Raw genomic sequence first — 16,130 nt, forward strand, 5'->3', positions numbered from 1 at the left:
ACAAGAGGAAAGGAATATTCGTCAGCAAGGTAGCCAGGTATAATTTCGAAAGTAAGAACAAACGGATCTACTGTGGCATTACCGTCTCATCATCAATCCTGAATGGAGTAATTATGGATTCCAAATCAAATGCAACAACCGATTCTGAGTCGGAATCGGTTGTTGCATTTGATTTGGAATCCATAATAACTCCATTCAGAAATCCGAACCGGTTCCGGAATGAGTTTAACTGGGTCGTCGTTACATATCTCGTCAAACATATGATTACGGCTTAAAAGCCAACTGTCAAAATTCTCTTTGAAAGGAAATTCCGGACAAACCGTTACCCAGTTAAACTCATTCCGGAACCGGTTCGGCTTTCTGAATGGAGTCAGTATGGATTCCAAATTAAATACAACAACCGATTCCGACTCAATCGGTTTCAGAATCGGTTGTTGCATTTGATTTGGAATCCATACTGACTCCATTCAGGATTCCGAATCAAATTCCGAATGGTTTGACCGGGTACTGGCTAAACACAGTTCATAGCAGTTAATGAAAGAGAAAATTTTTCTCTTTTGTTTACTACCAATCTCTGTGATTGGCGAGTAACGGTTTGTCCGGAATTTACTTTCAAAGAGAATTTTGACAGTTGGCTTTTAAGCTGTAATCATATGTTTATCGAGCAAACTGAGAGTGCCCCCAGGGCTGGTTTTGAAATTAAACCGGTTCGCTCACTTGACACTTCAGTATTCTGGTTGCAGTTGAAAACTGAAAAATCCAACCAGCAACAATCGTATTTTCTCTGTTTCTAAACAATGCAATCACGTCGGATGTTGTGCGCTTTATTCGTACAATGATGCACTACTTTCGACATCATAGATTAGCAGTAAACAAGAGAAAAAACGATCGTCGCTGGTGAGATTTTCCAGGTTTCAACTGTAACGATAATACTATTAATTAGACATACGAACCTAGTGCCACATTCCGCATGTGGTTAACTGTGAGAGGTTCTGCACTTGACAAAGACTTGACGTAGTGTAGTATAAGTTTTTTTTAAAATTTAAACAAATTAGTAATTTTTCTAACTTACGTCCATGTTAGACTACTGAGAACTTATATCCTTGAGTAGCAGTAATTTTATCGTTTTCATTTTGGGTCAGCTAGCCTTTATTCCTAGCGTTACCTTGGCAAACGATGGGTAAAAAACGAATTTCTAAAACATATCCGAAATTAGAGTGATTGGTAATTACTGTTTTCGCTGATAAAGAGTGTTACGATCAAACACTCGGACAACTTCAATTTGACGCCTATGCAAAACGTATTAGTTCGGGTTTTAATTGAGGTGTTGAAAGTTTTTTAAAAACAGCAGTGTTAGGTAAACAATATTTTGGAGTAAATATTCTAAACGACGTATGTGAACACAATGATAACCCGTGCGAATAGTAGAGAGGGAAAGTTAAAATGAAATCGCAGCAGGCTGGAGGTAAGCCGCTGTGACAGTTCGCAGGTTCATGTAGAAAATAGAAAATATTGAGAATGTAATTTTTATTCGCAAAAATAATAGAAATAGTACTTAAAAAGAGCTTACAGCGGGGACGCGGTAAAACAGTAGCGCGTAGGGCTAATTAATTAAGAATTGTATAAAATATAATTTCAATTTTAACAAACTAACTAGTCTTACGGGAAGGCCGTATCAAGTTAATCGAAAGAAATCCAGCAGAGCCCTTCTGGTTAGTTCAGGCGTTTCCACTGCCTCGAAAAGCTGTTGCTAAAACCGTTGATTGATTCACCAATCAACAACACTATTAAAACTTAACAAAAGCTGTCACGATCCATAGGTGGTCTTCTTCCGGCCCAAATAAACTTGCAATATATAAGTTGTATGTCTTTTTAAGCCCTAGCAAAACCCGACTCGGCTGGATGTATATCTAGCTCGACGGTCGGGTCATTTGGTCTGGTGAGTTGTAAAACGAAAGTTAACGTTTGACATTTTTGTAAAGTAGAAAAAAACCTTCCAAACTTTTTAACATTTTTAATACGAAAAAGGGAAGTAATTAAAATAAAATGCTGGCGCTAGTAGCGTGCGTTGGTGAGTACAAAAACTTTGTATGTTTTTTGTTCGTCGGGTCATGCTAAGCTGCTCGTTTCATTTAAATAGATACTAGGGGAACTTTTTCCGACTCAAATCAATTTGCAATATGTAAGTCGTATGTCTTTTTCCCCCACCGCAGCAGGCGAGCGAACTGAGAGTGCCCGCAGGGCTGGTTTTGAAATCAAACCGGTTCGCTCACTTGACACTTTAGTACTATTAATGTAATGAAAAGAACAGGGAAAAAAATCACTCTGCCTATTTGCCAACCTCCCGCGTCTAATTTACATAAGCATATGACACGGTCTGACTAGCTAGTTTTGATTTTTCCTTCTCACTTTCTCTGCGTTTGGGATAGTAATAAAATCTTAGAAAGCGGTACAAATGTAACCGCATATTTATGAACCCCTACGAGACAGGACTAGGATTGTAGGCAAGAAAAAAATAATAATAAAGTGATCTAGCGACGGTCATGGGAAAAAATCCAACATAAAGGTATCCGGTCTAGACCGATACCAAATAGATAATTTTACCCGCGCCGAAAGATATAGAATTGATTTGTTTACCAGCGCAAAGGGCTTAGGATTTGAATTGTTTACCCACCCTAAAACAGTAGGGAATAAAAAACACATCACGGTAGGAGTGAGTGAGAAGGGTGGATAGCTAGGACTAAGTAGTGTAACGGACTTACTTTCTAGCATCACAAATTATTCCCACAAAACCAATCCCTACATGCACCAATGTGAATCCTTCTCAGGTCACAGGTCATAAAAACCAGATTTAACATATCCTTTAGTCAGGCCACTTGAAACGAGGCCACACTCATATTTTCCCACAGATCGTAAATTACTTGAACGATCGTTTTCAAATCCAACTTGCATAACCAGATGGGCGCATTCCAGTTAAACCATTCTGGGTCGCACCACTTGTTATAGCAACATTCTCACTAGGTCATTATTATGCTGAGGCGACAAATAAACAGCCTTGCGTAACCAAACAAAAGCACCGATAGCAACCAATGCACCCATACTTATTCATTGATTTGTTTTCCCTTTTTTACGTTACCCGTACATAATTATGTACTTTGAAATTGTAACTGACTCCTCCCATTTTGATTTACATAGAATAGTTTAAGTCAGGTTAGCTAGGTTAGCACGTAAGATTTTTAAATGGAATAAAGCAGATTATGAAAAACTACCAACAAGGGAACAGCCTTGCGTTTAAATTATCAAATATCCAAAAGTAGGTAGGTGAATAGTTAGATTAGGAATTTGTATATATAGTTTTAAGAATATGAAAATAAATCAGTCGCTTTTTTCAATAGCAGTGGTTGAGTCGTTTTTTTCAGAAACCGATGACCGTAAATTCCTAGCGTTACCTTGGCAAACGATGGGTAAAAAACGAATTTCTAAAACATATCCGAAATTGGAGTGATTGGTATTTACAGCTTTCGCTGATAAAGAGTGTTACGATCAAACATGCGGACAACTTCAATTTGACGCCTACGCAAGACGTACTAGTTTGGGTTTTAATTGAGGTGTTGGAAGTTTTTCAAAAACAGCAGTGTTAGGTAAACAATATTTTGGCGTAAATATTCTAAACGACGTATGTGAACACAACGATAACCCGTGCGAATAGTAGAGCGGGAAAATTAAAATGAAATTGCAGCAAGCCGGAGGTAAGCCGCTGTGACAGTTCGCAGGTTCATGTAGAAAATAGAAAATATTGAGAATGTAATTTTTATTCGTAAAACTGATAGAAATAGCACTTAAAAAGAGCTTACAGCGGGGATACGGTAAAGACAGTAGCGCGTAGGGCTAATTAACTAAGAAGAATTGTATAAAAACAAATTTCAATTTTAGCAAACTAACTAGTCTTACGGGAAGGCCGTATCAAGTTAATCGAAAGAAATCCAGCAGAGCCCTTCTGGCTAGTTCAGGCGTTCCCACTGCCTCGAAAAGTGGTTGATAAAACCGTTGATTGATTCACCAATCAACAACACTATTAAAACTTAACAAAAGCTGTCACGATCCATAGGTGGTCTTCTTCCGGCCCAAATAAACTTGCAATATATAAGTTGTATGTCTTTTTAAGCCCTAGCAAAACCCGACTCGGCTGGATGTATATCTAGCTCGACGGTCGGGTCATTTAGTCTGGTGAGTTGTAAAACGAAAGTTAGCGTTTGACATTTTTGTAAAGTAGGAAAAAACCTTCCAAACTTGTTAACATTAGTATTAGTAGTAGTTGGTGGTGTATGTTTTTTGTTCGTCGGGTCATGCTAAGCCGCTCGTTTCATTTAAATAGATACTAGGGGAACTTTTTCCGACTCAAATCAATTTGCAATATGTAAGTCGTATGTCTTTTTTTTCCCCACCGAAGCAGGCGAGCGAACTGAGAGTGCCCGCAGGGCTGGTTTTGAAATCAAACCGGTTCCCTCTCTTGACACTTCAGTACTATTAATGGAATGAAAAGAACAGGGGAGAAAAGATCACTCTGTCTTTTTGCCAACCTCCCGCGCCTAATTTACATAAGCATATGGCACGGTCTGACTAGCTAGTTTTGATTTTTCCTTATCACTTTCTCTGCGTTTAGGATAGTAATAAAATCTTAGAAATCGGTACAAATGTAACCGCATATTTATGAACCCCTACGAGACTGGACTAGGATTGTAGGCAAGAATCCGTAATTCGGTTAGATACGTCAGTCTTGAAGAGGCAGGGCCAAATATATAAGTAAACAAATAAGAAATTCGCGGAAATCTACGCCGCAAAATAGAAAAACGGGGAAAACTTTAGAACTAAAAGCACAAATTTTCCCGCGACGATATATGAAGGTTCGAACCCTACACCAGGCGAAACAACAACAACGTCTGCAACAGTCACTCTCCCGCTTGGAGCAGGCGCTTGTGGCATAGCATTTGTCAGCGTTAACAACTGGACACCAGGGACTTTTGAAATAAAGTTAGAAATAAAAGTTCAGTTCAGCCGGAGCAACCGGACAAGTAGGATCATTTTCATTTAAAAAAAAGCTTCTACCACACTAAAAATCATTACTTTCACTTAACCAGAGAAAAACTCCCTCGGGAATCGAGGATCGACGGTAGCAGCAGCCGTATCCGGATTTGCCACCCTAAAGCGTTGGTGAGTTTATTGTCTCAAATGTTCCGAAGTTTTAATTTATTTTATATCATCGTTTTCATTGTGGGTCAGCTAGCCTTTATTCCTAGCATTACCTTGGCAAACGATGGGTAAAAAACGAATTTCTAAAACATATCCGAAATTAGAGTGATTGGTATTTACTGCTTTCGCTGTTACGATCAAACATCGGACACCTTCAATTTGACGCCTATTCACAGTGCTAAAAAATAACAATTATTTTAGAGTAAATATTCTAAAACGACCTAGTTTTGAAGAGAAGAACAAATTCTTAGCCTTAGCCTTTTGGCAAATATTCTAAAACGACCTAGTTTTGAAGAGACGGACAAATTCATAGCTCCCACTGGTACGAAATGTGATTGAAAATCACAAATTTGATTAGGAACTCGGAAAGACTCCTGTCTGAATCACGCTGAAATACAATCTTCGATTCCGGAATCCATCATTGCGTTTGAGCTGGAATTGTTTCAATCAAATAGCAATAGAACGATGAACCATTTTGAAATAAAAATAACGCGAATACAAAGTCAATCGCAGCAGGCCAGTGACAAACTTCTGTGATCACGAACAGGGAATGGAAAATATTGAGAATTTTTAGTGATTTTCAGCCGTACATATAGTAGAAATAGAACTTGAAAAGAACTTGCTTTTTTCGTTCGTTCGCACTATCCAAACGCTTCGCAATGCTGACTGTTTACACTTAGATTGCATAGACAAAAACTAGTAAGCTATTCTAAGAAGTGTCAGTTGTTCAAATAAAAAAAAATTGGAACGCATAATGGATGACGACTTTTTGAGAAACCATCCGCCAAAATGAAGAAGGATGGATGGTCTTTCCAATTCTAAACAGCAGCAAGCGAAAGTTCACTAACCAGCCAGCTACCGGCGTTTCCTAATAGAGTGAAAAAACGAATTTCTAAAACATATCCGAAATTTCAGTGGTTGAATCTTTCTACGTGCACTCATGCGACCTTTGGTCATATGATGACGACTTCAAGAGATCTTACTCCAGTAAATTTGTAATGCATATTGTAATATTGTGAAGCTGCAGTGGTTGGACTTTCGCGGGGCAAAAATAATATTCCGTAGTGATAATATCACGTGTCAAAAGAAATTGCTTGCAATGGTTCGCAAAAAAATTGAAATAGAATTTGAAAGAAATCACAGTAGGCTGGTGTCGTAGTTCGCTGACAGTTCGCATACGAATAGGAAATAGAACATTTTGAGAAATTGTCAGTCTTATAGAACTGCCTGCTTTCGTAAAAATAATAGAAATAGAACTTAAAAAGAACTTACAGTGAATGGTGCAATTGTCTCGCACTCATGCGACCTTTGGTCATATGATGACGACTTTTTGAGAAATTTTCTATCTACTACCAAAAATAATATTCCGTAGTGATAATATCACGGTTCGAACACAGTTCGTCTCAAACTAGGATAAACTATAGAATTTCTTCGAAATTTCAGTGATTGGTTAACTTGGCTAAAAAACGAATTTCTAAAACATATCCGAAATTTCGGTGATTGGCTATCTGCTCAAATATTCTAAAACGACCTAGTTTTGAAGAGACTGGCAAATACATTGCCTTTTCAAGTATACGAATTGTAAATAGAAATATATAGAGAAATTTCAGTAGTTGAATCAAGTTTGCATGTTGTCAAAAATAATAAAAATAGACCTGAAAAGATTTACAGTAAAACTATTCCAGTGTTTATTTTTCGTACTCATGCGACCTTTGGTCATGACTTTTCGAAAAAATTAAAGTCCAATAAGAACCAACAACATTCTTCCTGGTTATGAATTACTCGAAGGCAAGCTTACGTTCTTCACAAATTAAATTGCAATATGTAAGTCGTATGTCTTTCTTTTCCAATAACTTGAATTCAGCGCATATGCATGTGACTGTCAAAGAGTGAACAGTTTTGTATTGAAGCACGAAATATGTAGTATAAGTCGGGTTACAAGTTTACTCACACAAAAAGAGATATTCCGTAGTGCTAATAGCACGCAACGGAACCATAACAAAATAAGATATATTTAAAACAAAAAAAAAACGATTTCTAAAACATACCCGAACTTTCACTGATGGACGCGCACTCATGCGACCTTTGGTCATATGATGACGACTTCAAGAGATTTCAGTCCCGTAAATTTGTAATGCATATTGTAATATTGTGAAGCTGCAGTGGTCGGATTTTCGCGAGGCAAAAATAATATTCCGTAGTGATAATATCACGTGTCAAAAGAAATTGCTTGCAATGGTTCGCAAAAAAATTGAAATAGAATTTGAAAGAAATAACAGTAGGCTGGTGTCGTAGTTCGCTGACAGTTCGCATACGAATAGGAAATAGAAAATATTGAGAAATTTCAATGATTGGTTTGTTTCCTGCTTTCGCAAAAATAATAGAAATAGAACTTAAAAAGAACTTACAGTGACTGGTGCAATTGTCTCGCACTCATGCGACCTTTGGTCATATGATGACGACTTTTAGAAATACTTTCTACCAAAAATAATATTCCGTAGTGATAATATCACGGTTCGAACACACACTCAAACTAGGATAAACTATAGAATTTCTTCGAAATTTCAGTGATTGGCAGGCTAAAAAACGAATTTCTAAAACATATCCGAAATTTCAGTGATTGGCTATCTGCTGCTGCTCAAATATTCTAAAACGACCTAGTTTTGAAGACACTGGCAAATTCATTCGAATACGAATTGTAAATAGAAATATATAGCGAATTTCAGTGGTAGAATCGGAGTTGTATGCTGGCAAAAATGAGTCGCCCCGGCACCCCTTCGATGGTGAACGTTTACACGAGCCTCAGCGCCCGATCGTTCGAGTGAAGAAAATCACCGCGACAATCGCTAGCGCTGGGTCAACGAAATCCACAGAGGCGAGAACCAACGTTCAATAGTTATTATCTAAGATCTACGATTCCGTAAGCAAATGATAAACAAAGTAAGAACCTGTGGGCAAGAGATTGCAATGACTCAGTGGTGAAAAACGCTAAAAATCAGCGACAATCTGCGCAAGCGACCAACGAGTTTAAAAACAAAAAATATGGGTTGGTTCGAGACAGAACCACATATAGTGAACCATGTAGGAGTAGAGGAGCTTAGAACAATAGACATTGTACTGGTAATATTCTTATTGGTGTGACACAAAGTAAAGCACCACCCCACGACAATGTTGCAGCAAACAAACGAAAAGCGCTTAATCGAAGCGTTTTTCAAACAATCGAAATGCCCGTTCTCAGCATAAACGGGTACCACAAACATCCGCATTGGAGGGCCATAAAAAGTATGCGCGCCGCCATCGCTCTGCAACAGTTCTCCAATTTCAACGAAGTACGCAACTCTACACGATGTGGCCGTTCGGAGACGACGTAATCATACAAAATACTATCAGCGCACACGACGTCGCATCGTATTCTCTGGACGGTGCATTCTTCATCATCATTATCGTCGTCATCATCATATGGAGATGGCGACGAAACGGCAAGCGGCTAAAAGCGCTTGAATCAGCAAATCGACGGAACCAGCTCGAGGTTTAAACAACTCTGTTAATAAATGTGAAATAAAATCAAATCAGTTCCCTTCCGGACACTCAAGTAGAATGTGTTTAATTTCATAAATCACATATCACACCTCAAAGAACGGCATTGGGTTTGGGCCAATGCTGTAGTTCATACGGTGAGTGGTACTTCGAGACCGGGTTCGTGCCGGTGAGGCATCAATCAAAATCAGCAACAAACACTTATGATTGGTCATATTTCGATATTGTTGGTTCGATCGAAACAAATCAATTTGCAATATGTAAGTCGTATGTCTTGTTTCCCAATGACTTGAATGCAGCACAGCTGCGTACGATTGGCAAGGAATGAACAATTGTGGATTTAAGGTCGGTTGGGTTCTAAATGAACTACAGAACCATCGCCAAGCACGAATTGTACCAAATATTAACAAAAAACGAATTTCTAAAACATATCCGAAATTTCAGTGGTTGAATCTTTCCACGCGCACTCATGCGACCTTTGGTCATATGATGACGACTTCAGGAGAGCTCAGCCCCGTAAATTTGTAATGCATATTGTAATATTGTGACTTTCGCGGGGCAAAAATAATATTCCGTAGTGATAATATCACGTGTTGAAACATTTGCTGTCTATCGTTCACAAAAAAATTGAAATAGAATTTGAAAGAAATCACAGTAGGCCGGTGTCGTACTTCGCTGACAGTTCGCATACGAATAGGAAATAGAAAATATTGAGAAATTTCAATGATTGGTTTGTTTCCTGCTTTCGCAAAAATAATAGAAATAGAACTTAAAAAGAACTTACAGTGACTGGTGCAATTGTCCCGCACTCATGCGACCTTTGGTCATATGATGACGACTTTTAGAGAAACTTTCTATCTTCTACCAAAAATAATATTCCGTAGTGATAATATCACGGTTCGAACACAATTAAGATCAAACTAGGATAAACTATAGAATTTCTTCGAAATTTCAGTGATTGGTTGATTTGGCTATACTAAGCACGACTTATTAAAAGTATGAGTGAAAAAGTACTCGTACTCATGCGACCTTTGGTCATATGATGACGACTTTTTGAGGAAATTTCAATCATAATAGAACCATCGGATTAGATTTTCCCAAAAATATTGATCCTAGGTAATTACGCAATCCACAAAAAAAACAAATCAATTTGCAATATGTAAGTCGTATGTCTTTCCTTTTCCAATGATACTATTTTGCTGCACATGCATGTGACTGTCAAAGAGTGAACAGTTTTGAATTGAACCATGAGTATATCATTAATGTAAAGCTAGAGTTTTTGTCTCTCTCTTTTTTTTTGAACAAACCTTATTAGTTATTAAGAAAATTTGCACATAAATCTTATTTTTTGAATATACATGGTAGTCCAATTCTAACAGTAGAAAGTGCGAGTGGTTTCTCGTCCGAAGTCCTACAATCGACGTAGCCCGGTCAGCTGCAGCCCTGTTTCGGTAGGTTTTGATTTGGTTGCACAAGATATGTAATTAGAAGGTACTCGAACGCAGTTTGTCGTAAACTAGGATAAACTATAGAATTTCTTCGAAATTTCAGCGATTGGTTAACTTGGCTAAAAAACGAATTTCTAAAACATATCCGAAATTTCAGTGATTGGTCATCCGTTCTCGTTCAAATATTCTAAAACGACCTAGTTTTGAAGAGACTGGCAAATACATTGCCTTTTCAAGTATACGAATTGTAAATAGAAATATATAGAGAAATTCGAGTAGTGGGATCGAGATGGTATGTTTGCAAAAATAATAGAAATAGAACTTAAAAAGAATTTACAACGGAGGCGTTTTAGCCTTGTTCTTACTACTAGCGAGCAATTTTGCCCCAACACCCTTTTTATTGTAAAAATTAACGAGTGTCAGCGGCAGCAGTAGGTCACATGGTCTAGTAGTTATAACTGGATAAAAGAGACAATAGTCAGCAACGAGTGCTAAAAGTAGAATTAGCCATAAGTGTAAAAGGGAGAAACAAAAACGACCATCACTTCGTGCATCTCTCTCTCTCTAAGAGATGCGCGAAAGTGACCTAAATCCGCGTGGTTAAAAAGTCTTTTGCGTACGAAAATTACAGTCAGTGGGCCAGTCTTTTAAGTAGCTCCCGCGCGGCCGCGTCCGTGTGGTCAGACAATTATTATTAGCACGCGCAACCGGGTGCGCCGTGTTGCATCAAGAAAATTCGACCATATGTATGTAAGTGTGTGTAAACAAAAGTAGTGAAACTTAGTGCCTTTTCTGGGCTTCCGTTTCACATGTCAAGCGCCAAAATTTGGTCCTTCGAACCGGATAAGTGTTGAACGAAGCAGGCGTGAATATTCACAAAAATAATATTCCGTAGTGATAATATCACGCATCGAAAGCATTGCTGTTGTTCGTTAAAAAAATTTAAATAGAATTTGAAAGAAATCACAGTAGGTTGGTGCCGTACTTCACTGACAGATCGCATGCGAGTAGGAAATGGAATGTGTCGAGATATTTCAGTGATTAAGCAAATCTTGTTTTTGTTAAAATCACAGAAATAGAACTTAAAAAGAACTTACGGTGAAACTGTTTCAGTGATTATTCTTAAGATATAGAATTGATTCGGTTAACTCGCGCAAAGAGTTTAGGATTTAAATTGTTTACTCACCCTCAAACAGTCTAACAGGCAGGGACTTAATTTGTCGGCCGTACCGAATGGACGGCGGAAGGGAATAAAAAACACACCACGGTAGGACTGAGCGAGAAGGGCGGATAGCTAGAGCTAAGTAGGAAGGTGAATAGTTAGATTAGGAATTTGTTTATATAGCTTTAAGAATTTGTAAATAAAGCAGTCGTTTATAAATAGCTGAAAAAAGAAGTCCTTTGAAGTCTACAAGCACCAACAGTGAAGTATCCTTTATCGACTAACCCATTTATTTTCTATTCTCTTTCCAAATTAGGTTCAGCTTCCGATAAGGAAACCGTAAATTGCATAGGTTGTACTTCCGGCTTATGAATTTACTTGTTTATCATCCGGGTGAAAGAAATTTTTAAAAATTCTTTTTAATTCATTTAATCATTTTAATTCTAAATAAGGAATTTGTCCAGTGGCAAGTTCGTATACGAATAGGAAATAGAAAATATTGAGAAATTTCAGTGGTACAAAAATACAGTTCAATGTATCTCGCACTCATGCGACCTTTGGTCATATGATGACGACTTTTTGAGAATCTTTCGACCAAAAATAATATTCCGTAGTGATAATATCACGGTTCGAACGCAGTTTGTCGCAAACTAGGATAAACTATAGAATTTCTTCGAAATTTCAGCGATTGGTTAACTTGGCTAAAAAACGAATTTCTAAAACATATCCGAAATTTCAGTGATTGGTCATCCGTTCTCGTTCAAATATTCTAAAACGACCTAGTTTTGAAGAGATCGACAAATTCATTGCCTTCCCGCATACGAATTGTAAATAGAAATATATAGAGAAATTTCAGTAGTGGAATCGAGATGGTATGTTTGCAAAAATAATAGAAATAGAACTTAAAAAGAATTTACAGTGAAGGTGTTCTAGTGTTGTACTCACTCATGCGACCTTTGGTCATATGATGACGACTTTTTGAAAAATCGAATTAAATCTAACAAAACTATTTTTTTTTTTCAGCTGAATTTCGACCGCGGATCGCGTTTGCATTTTATCAAATTTCGATAGTTTGCTATAAATCGGAGCATGAGACTTATTATAATTGTATTAGATAATTGCAATGCATTTTCATTGTAAAAATGCACTATCGATATTGAAAGCTTGCAGAAAATACCAAATATAATGTATTTAATTCTAGCTTGCCAAAAAAATGTCGAGAAGTTTGTCAATTGAATAAAGTCAAAAAACGAATTTCTAAAACATATCCGAAATCGCAGTGATTTATTCTTTCTACGCGCACTCATGCGACCTTTGGTCATATGATGACGACTTAAAGAGATCTCAATCCCGTAAATTTGTAATGCATATTGTAATATTGTGAAGCTGCAGTGGTTTGATATTCAAACGGCAAAAATAATATTCCGTAGTGATAATATCACGTGTCAAAAGAAATTGCTTGCACTGGTTCGCAAAAAAATTGAAATAGAATTTGAAAGAAATCACAGTTGGCTGGTGCCCTGTCGCGTAGTTCGCATACGAATAGGAAATAGAAAATATTGAGAAATTACAACGATTGGCATTTGTTTTCTGCTTTCACAAAAATAATAGAAATAGAACTTAAAAAGAATTTACAGGTGCAGGTATTTCTATATTCCTCGTACTCATGCGACCTTTGGTCATATGATGACGACTTCTGGAGAAATTTTCAAACATAAAAATAATATTCCGTAGTGATAATATCACGGTTCGATACAGATTCACTCAAACTAGGATAAACTATAGAATTTCTTCGAAATTTCAGCGGTTGCTTTCTTTGGGGTAAAAAACGAATTTCTAAAACATATCCGAAATTTCAGTGATTGGTTATCTGCTTTCTGTCAAATATTCTAAAACGACCTAGTTTTGAAGAGATCGACAAATTCATTGTTTTTTTCGTATACGAATTGTAAATAGAAATATATAGAGAAATTTCAGTAGTGGAATCGAGATGGTATGTTTGCAAAAATAATAGAAATAGAACTTAAAAAGAATTTACAGCGGAGGTGTTCTAGCCTTGTTCTTACTACTAGCGAGCTATTTTTGCCCTTTCTATTGTGAAAATTAACGAGTGTCAGCGGCAGCAGTAGGTCACTTGCTCTAGTAGCTATAACTGGATAAAAGAGAAAATAGCCAGCAACGAGTGCTAAAATTAGAATTAGCCATAATTGTTAAAGGAAGAAATAAAAACGAACATTACTTTCGATTAAAATTTAGTAAACGAAAGTTTCCACTAATGTTAAGTGAAACCATGTTTTATCATGGCAGAAAAAATTCCCCATAAACGGGGAAATATTAACTCATGCCAAGTGCCAACATTTGGTCCTTCGAACCGGATAGATGTTAAGCGAAGCAGGCGTAAATGTTCACAAAAATAATATTCCGTAGTGATAATATCACGCATCGAAAGCATTGCTGTTTTTCGTTAAAAAAAATTGAAATAGAATTTGAAAGAAATCACAGTAGGCTGGTGTCGCAATTCGCTGACAGTTCGCATACGAATAGGAAATAGAAAATATTGAGAAATTTCAGTGATCAATTAACAAAATCTGCTCCCGCAAAAATAATAGAAATAGAACTTAAAAAGAACTTACAGTAGTCAGTATTATTCGTACTCATGCGACCTTTGGTCATATGATGACGACTTCTTGAGGAAATTTGAATCTAATTAAAATCAACAACATTTCTTGAGGCCAAGCTCACAATATGTAAGTCCAACGAGTGGACAGTTCGGGATTAAAGCACGAACTAAGTGTCACAACTCAGGTTAAAAATATATTTTCGCAAAAATAATATTCCGTAGTGATAATATCACGCAACTAAAGCAGTAGTAAGTGTAAAATATGCTAAACAAAAAACGAATTTCTAAAACATATCCGAAATTTCAGTGGTTGAATCAATCTACGCGTACTCATGCGACCTTTGGTCATATGATGACGACTTCAAGAGAAGGGCAAAAATAATATTCCGTAGTGATAATATCACGTGTTGAAACATCTGCAAAAAATTAAAGTAGAATTACCACAGTAGGCTGGTGTCGTACTTTGCTTGCAGTTGACATACAAACAGGAAATAGAAAACATGGTTAGATTTCAGCCACCCACAAACTTTCTGCTTTTGCAAAAATAATGTCATCTACTTTTTGATAATAACCTAATGAGACTTATTGCAAAAGAGGCAAATCAATTTGCAATATGTAAGTCGTATGTCTTTTTCTTCCCTATGACGCCCTACTTAACTTAAGCATTCGCTTCATTTCAAAAATAAAAAGAATCACAAAGAGAAGCGTGGTTACGAAAATACTAAAGAAAACAATATTTTGCAAACTAACCTTACGAGAAACCTCTAAGTCAAAACTGGAAAATAAAATCTCGCAATTCATCAATTATGACCGATTATTGTCGTTCTTAGTCGTAATAACCTATTTTCAGTTAATTTCCCTAAACTAAATAATAATACAAACTGTACCTTCATACTCGAAATCAGTTAGAAATCAATCCTGGAATCCTTGGAAAGCGGCGCTCTGATAACACGATTTGCATTACGCATCCGGCACAAAGGCACCATTTTCCATCCTTCCGTGGACGAAACTCGCTCCACGGATCCGACAATCGAGCTATACATTAAAAAATGATGAAAACGTGGCTTCTTAGAATAACGATTGTGTCCATATTCTGGTACGTGTTTCGTTGGAGCCGGTTAATGTAGTACAGATTTGCAAAAGCGGCCGGAATATTCGCCGTTCAGGATTAGATTAATACATTCTGTAAAAAGTTTTATAAAAACATAAAAACGTGGTTAACGTACGGTACAAGATTAAACAAAGCGAAACTTACCCGAGCCGACGCATACAGACGCAAACCAATTTTTCCAGATCATTCTGGATCAATGGAATGCTAGGTGGCAGCCATTTTGAACAGCCGAAAAACAGCATGGTTTGAAAATTGCGAAAATCGCTCATCGCTAAATAATTTCGGTTCTTTGTCACGACACGATGCACTATAAATGGTTGTAAAATTAGAATTAAAAATAATCTTCCATCCTTCTTTCCTTTAACACATGGAGTTTTAAAAAATCCAAAACTTACTTTCGATTGCAAGTGATTTTCCTGCACATCCACTCGTTAAAACCGTAGTAGTATCATATCGCACTAGAGCTACGCTCATCACCACAGAACTGTGCACTATTCACATTTTAACGTGTCGCTACTTTTTACACTACAATTAAATTTTCCAATGCATAAAATAGCACGGAGAAAGCTCATCACCGGACAGCAATGACGAAGCGAACTGTTTCTCGTTTGTAAGCCGAATGATGCTGACTACGAGCCGCAATAGGCTTTTTATATCACCACACCGCCGGTTGGGTTATTCAGCAAACGGCAGGTAGAAGCTCGCACCAATACTAACGCCGATCGGTAATACCGGCCGGTAGGTTGTCAATTCACAGGTAGCCCGATTGGCGCACGACAGGTGAACCTTGAATAGGAAAAAAGATATGCAGGACTGTACCTAGGAAGTTTTGAACAATTGTTGGTAATTATTCTTACCGAGATTTACGACATTTATTTTACACGTGCTCTGATTCTGCCTTTTGACACTACTACCCTAGATTTTTCATCTTCAATTCAATATCAATTCGTCAAAAGGGCGAAACTGTTTTTCGTAAACAAATTTGTTTCGCTCATTAGTCTG

The 16,130-nt window shown here is 37.2% G+C and overlaps 1 long non-coding RNA gene across 1 annotated transcript; it reads right to left on the reverse strand.

Moving 5' to 3' along the window:
* Window positions 1-15: 15 nt before the first annotated feature.
* Window positions 16-15,733, reverse strand: LOC131691563 (uncharacterized). The gene is made up of 4 exons (XR_009305802.1): window positions 15,524-15,733; window positions 15,273-15,435; window positions 11,953-15,200; window positions 16-9,605 (listed from the first exon to the last, which is right to left on the reverse strand). It is a non-coding gene; the product is annotated as an uncharacterized LOC131691563 (long non-coding RNA).
* Between the last annotated feature and the right edge of the window lie 397 nt (window positions 15,734-16,130).

Source organism: Topomyia yanbarensis, chromosome 1 (genome assembly GCF_030247195.1).
Source record: "Topomyia yanbarensis strain Yona2022 chromosome 1, ASM3024719v1, whole genome shotgun sequence".
Lineage (NCBI taxonomy): Eukaryota > Metazoa > Arthropoda > Insecta > Diptera > Culicidae > Topomyia > Topomyia yanbarensis.